General features: G+C 41.1%; 1 protein-coding gene across 1 annotated transcript in view; it reads left to right on the top strand.

Annotated features, from left to right (window-relative positions):
• The window catches only part of syt6a (synaptotagmin VIa), an 88,499-nt gene that overhangs the window by 34,603 nt on the left and 47,896 nt on the right, over nucleotides 1–6,000 (top strand). The gene's annotated exons all lie outside the window — the stretch shown is intronic.

Genomic DNA, 6,000 nt, shown 5'->3' with positions numbered 1-6,000 from the left:
ACAACAGTAACAGTAACTCAGGTGATTTCCCACAAAGACAATAACACATTAGAAGATAGCAATGTGGCAGACACCACAGGACATCTCAGGAGGTCCATTAGTTTGAACTGTTCTGGCAGCAAAGAGATGTCTACTTAATCCTGGTCTTAGTGTTGTGACTGCAAATTACCTGAGACTGGGTCAGTGAACGTCAGTGTTTGCTCTTAGGCCTACACTGAGTATAGTATGGTAGAGTAAAGAATTTAAATTGGATAAGTAAGAGTTTTGAAAATTAGACCTCTTTTCTCAGTGTCAGTCTTGTCAGTGATTTCCTTTCCTAGCTAAGAATCAAGGTAAATCATTTTCTTACTTTTCAGATGGTCCAAAATGTTACAGCTTACCTATTAACAGAGACATTTTATCCACACAGCCCTCAGTTTTTTTTTTTTTTTAGATATGACTTTAACATTTTCGTCTTTGTTTTTAACCCATTATAAGGATTGGTTAATTCTCGGATCTTTTATCCTTGCACATTTTCATGGAATCAATGGGGTCCACAGGACAGATGCTCCTACATGTCCCAAAGTGATAATCAAATGTCATTTCAAAACTTCATTTTATTCTTTTCACATTTAAACAGTTTGAGCTTCATAATTTCTTGTTTTAATCAAAACTACCAGCTGAGTATGGTCTAGACTCCTGGTGGTAGTGTGTCCGTCACGATGGAGTTTATATTTACTCCAAAAAAGTGACTTTGAGTCTTTGAATACAAGAACCATCCTAGAACTGAAGTGCAGATATTTCAGTATTGATTCGCACACCACAGGTGTGTATTTGGTACCATTTAGAGACAAAGAACAAACAAACAAAAATCAATTAACTCTGCTTAAAGCCTGAGCTTTAATATTTGCCCTTTAATTATCACATTGTAATTAGGCAGATTAATGTGATTTGCAAGAATAGGTGGGTATTAACTGGACTTAACTACATTGGCATGTCAAAGTTATATTTGGCCTTTAATTACTGCATTCCCAGAAGCCCATAATCAGTAATTTTATAACCAGGACACGCATTCAAAATGTCTAATTTAATCAAAATTAGGCTGCTTATGTCTGAGATGTCATGCCCCACTTATAAAAATGTTAATTACATCACCCTCACTCTTCATGCATGCTCCCTTAGTGGGAGGTAAACCATGTTTGGGACACCATTTCTTTTCATCTGAGAGTCCCGGCTTATACATATTGTGCTCAGCCACACACTGCTATTTGTTTGGCTAGCACTCATCAGCAGTCTACCTTTAGCTGAGGCATCACTATCCCTCCGCTTACACCCATCAATGCTCCATCACGGATCTGTCCGGCCGTTGTCAGCTGATTGTCATGCTGTACACTTCTTGTAAGCCAATCTGTCATGCACTGTTAATGTTTGAAGGCCATTGTACCGAGTGCTGTTTGCATCAGCTACATCACAAGAAACTGAATGATGTGACTGAGGAGTACCAGACTATGGATACTTCGGTTTCTTTGATGCTACACACCCTTTTTGGTTTTATTGTTTGAACAAATTAAGTCAAAGTCGCAGTAATCTTCTTAGCAGGATATGGTGTGTTGTGATGAAATTTGTAATTGAATCAGATAGCTCTACCCTGTCAAAACTGTTTACTGAATCAATATTTACTAAAGTTGATCCTTAACAAAAGAGAGCAATTTTCTCTAACAACACCGATTCTACAGCAGGTGTATTAAAAATGTCTGTGTGTAGACAGAAAAATTTAACCCTCAACAAGTCCTCCAGAATAACATGATATAATATATAATAGACATTATCCATGAACGTGGAGAGGAAACTGTCGTGAGATATTACGCCCTGAACTGCCCCTGTAACTGTTACAAATCAAATATATTCACTAGAGTGAGTTTATGGTTCAGGTTCCTAATGCTTGAATCGTGAAAAGAAAAATATTGATCTGAAATATGAATCAGTCTTTTACATTAAATGCAGAACATCTGTTGCATCCAAACTATGTGGTACAACCAGTCTGTGGTTTATTCTTGCGCGTGGAGTCATTGGTCCTTCAGCCAACCGTGGAGAAGAGCAAAGTTACAACATACAAAGAGTTGATGTGAGATTGTGTGTTAAAAACAATGAAAAGTGTCCACTGCAGTCACTGTCTGTCACGAGGTGGAAGTAATTTTTTACCCTCTGTCTTATCTGGTGCTTGTATTAGTGGATTTGATTGTTTTACATTTTGCATGTTTTTAATTGACCTTTTTTCTAGCATTCTTTTAATTTTGAAAGTAGTTGTTTAACTTTGTACCTATATCACCACAATTAACAAAATGAACCACACCAGGTCAGTACAGTACCACACAACAGGGCACAGCAATGAAATAGCATCAGAGCAATACAGCGGAGAATATAGTGGAGAAACTAACAGAACATGGACGGCAGTATGCCAGGAACGCTAGCTAGGGTTGGTTTTAGAGGTAGGAGGTAGACAGTCATTGAAAGCAGCCCAGGCTTTGTTGGAGCACTGATAGAAGCTGGGAAATGACTGGCAAGTTGAGTGCAATCCAGCCACGAGCAGAGTTTGGACCTTTGCTGGACCCTTGAGGTCGGTGTGCAAAGTGCAGGATGGGAGATAGGCAGGTGTAGAAGGAGGAACACAACGTGTCTCTGCGATTTTAATTGTGGACTTTTTAGCATTTGATGTTTTAAAGGCTGTGGTGGCAGTGACAGTGTACAAGATGTTTAGTTAAGTTCATAGTAGACACTTGCAGCCTCCATTTTTTTGACTCCTTGGTTACCATCCACCTTTCGGCTGCTCTCCACCCAATTTCTCTCACATCTGTGGTTCTGTATTTTGATCTTTGTTTTTTTTGTTCGTGCTTCCTCCATCTCCCTGTTCCAGCCCACTTTTCAACCAAGTAGCATATTACCTGCACACATTTGCACACACGTTTGGGACAGGAGCACGTTTGCGTACGTTGGAAACCTCCCTCTTTAGGCTCTGCATAGGAAATTACCCATGCCAACAGACACAACTATAGTACCATAAAACAAACATAATGTAGGAGCTTTGCCATTACATTCAAAGGTGTGGGGTTGTTAGTGGCTCAAATCAAATGCAAGAATTTCACCTAGAAGACTGGACTTCAATCCCCCTGGAGACAACCATTTTTAGATGTTTGCCAAGTACTTTCATCAACAGCTTGGTGAGGTTTAGGTGATTAATATTTACTTTGCTTGTCAGTTGTGGAACTTTTAGAGTCAGGGTCATGGTTACACCACTGTTACACTTTCTACGTTAGCATGCATGTGCCTGTTTAGAGCCAAGGCATGTCAGTTTTGTTATCTCTCTGCAGACACTACACTACACAGGTACTGACTACACAAACATCTTCCAAGCAGACTAGAAATAGTATAAGAACAACTATTTCCCTGAGGTGTCTGCAGCTGTCTGTGTGTTCATCAGCAAGGAAGTATAATCCCACCATAAGCCGCTTTCATGCATGAACTCTGGACAGTGTCAACAGAATCAAGTTGGGATATTGTCCACAGTTGCCCTTTCCCACGTGGCACATAACATCCACTGGCTTACTGTCAGTTCACCAGACAGTTACCTGCCCTATCCTCACATGGGCTCAGTCAGACACAGAAACTCTGTAATAGGGAGTTGGCAGAGTGTTTAATGTCCAATCCAACTGCATCTGACATTTGCGTTCTCACATGTATCCCGCTGGGTGACGCCTAGAAAAGTTCAGAGCTCCAGTGCACATGTGAAGATGGCTTTAGACTCTGAGAACAGCATGCCCGACTTTCTCCTTTGCTCATTAGAATCCTGGACATTAGAAGACTCTTAATTTACCAGGTCACCAGCTAGAGATAAGGTTTGGCTGTGCTTTAGCCACATGCTAAACAAGCACATCTTCAAATACAGGAACATGCTACGCTACTTTAAAAACTGAAGGCTCATATTTGTCTTTTGGCCTTAAAGTCTTTCTATTCTTCTCTTTTCCCTTTGGGTTTCATAAATAGGTGATCCTGAGGTTAACCCACCTCTGATTTAGTGGATATTATCAGGTTTAACTTAAATAGGACAGTCTGGACTAGTGAAACTGCTAATCTCCTTGGGTGCAATGTTTTAAAACTTTAAAGATTAAATATGAATCAAAGATAAGCCAACATATGGCACTACCATTCAGGAGTTTTAAAGCACTCTGCACGAGCAACTCTGAGTAATGCATTATGGATTAGCCGCTGTAACGCTTAGCAAAGAAACCCTTTCCCTTGATAGCGCTGTGCTGTTCATGCTATCAAGAACACATTATGTTGAATGCCTGGCAATTGCACCATCTCACACATGTGGGCAGTGCCTCAGTGCAATTAATTTCTATTTATTTTGTCAGTGTTGCGCAGCCACAAGGTGCTTCTGCAGTGGGAGCCTCTGGTGGTGGTATCGTCCCCCTGCAGACCACAGGCTTTCGAGGAACTAATGCTAATCTAGATAGAGGGAAGGGAAGACTGGGGGGGATGCACTTTCTCCCCCCCATCCCTCCACCTCCTCTTCTTTCCCTCTCTCTGTTGAAGATTGTACTGATTGTGCTGCAATATGTCGCATGACCATGGTCAGAGCTGCAGACTGGGGTGTAATTTCTCCAATGCTTATTAAATCAGTGGTGTATGCCTCTTGAAGCAGTGTATGGATGTACATGTGTTCATCACAGCAGTTTACCGCAGGATCTCTTGACACAGAACAAAGCGTGTTGCTCAAAAAAAAAATTAACTCCCTTTTGATCCTTCATGGCACATTTGCTTAATCTCATCCTATGAATGGGAATAAAACAACTCTCTGAATTTGAATTATCTGGTCATCTATTCAAAGAAAAGCTTTGATATTTATGAGGATCCCCTCATCAATATTCATGGCTCTAAACTTATGCGCGTGTACTTTTTTTGCTGCATTGCCTGTGTTTTTAGAGAGCGAATAATTGTTTCTTTACTATGTTTCTGGTTTGTTTCTCTCCTTCACTACATGTTTGTCTCAACAATGTTTTCCACTAGAGAAATTCAAGTGGCTTAAGGGTATTTTAGCATAACAGGATTGAAGTGAGAGGCTATTGAGCTTGTTTGACTGTTCGCTGGGCTGAGTGAAGGACCTGCCCCTAGACATTTGCACTACAGTATCCTGCTGACTTGCTTGCTTGCTCACACTGCCATAGAAACAGGGATCCTGAGTGCAGTGGAGGCTCATTCTGTTCAGGAGCAAGCAAGGGAGTGGATCGAAGGAGAGAGTGAGGGGCAGAAACAAAAAAGAGGCAAAAGAGAAAGAGAAAAGTGAGCGAGAGAGAAAGAGGGGGAGACAGTAAAGGATCAAGGAAAGGGAAAAGTGCGAGACACTGTCACTGGTGAGTACAAAGCTGTCACAGCAGATTGAATCAGAGATTCAAATCTGATGCTTTGAGCGCCTTTTTTTCCTTGTTTGGTTGTTTCTGACGAATGCTTGGATTCAGTGCCCGCTGAGGTGCTGTGAAACAGGTTGCAGCATGCCAGTTTGTGTGGGGATGCGAGAGTGTAGCGCTCGTAGTGCTTCGCACTCAGTTGCAGACGCAGATGCAGAGCAGCAGTGGCTTTTCATTTGTTAATCAGTCTTTAATACAGTTCTTCGCTAAACTGCACTGTATTTACTTTTGAATAATGCACGCTGATATGAAAGTACTTCTCTTTTGGCAGCCTTTCTAACTATATCATACTCTTCTCTATCATTTATGAAGCACCATGTTAATATTTGATTACAGTGGATGTCTGCAGCTGCACTTTCCGCCTCTATCTTACGCACCTCTGCCCATTATCTTGCTGGCTGAACCCGGGTGAAAATATGGTGATATTGATTTGTCCTTTCCATGGCTTTTATTAATAATTGAACAGCTGAACCGGTGCTTTGTGTTCACCTGTATAGTAGAGGTGAGGAGAGTTACTCAGCTGCATAGCGTAAAACATTAAGTTGGGTCACTGCTT

Source organism: Maylandia zebra, linkage group LG20 (assembly GCF_041146795.1).
Source record: "Maylandia zebra isolate NMK-2024a linkage group LG20, Mzebra_GT3a, whole genome shotgun sequence".
Classification (NCBI taxonomy): Eukaryota; Metazoa; Chordata; class Actinopteri; order Cichliformes; family Cichlidae; genus Maylandia; species Maylandia zebra.
Note: the sequence above shows the minus strand (reverse complement) of the source record. Positions and strands in the feature narration are given on the sequence as shown.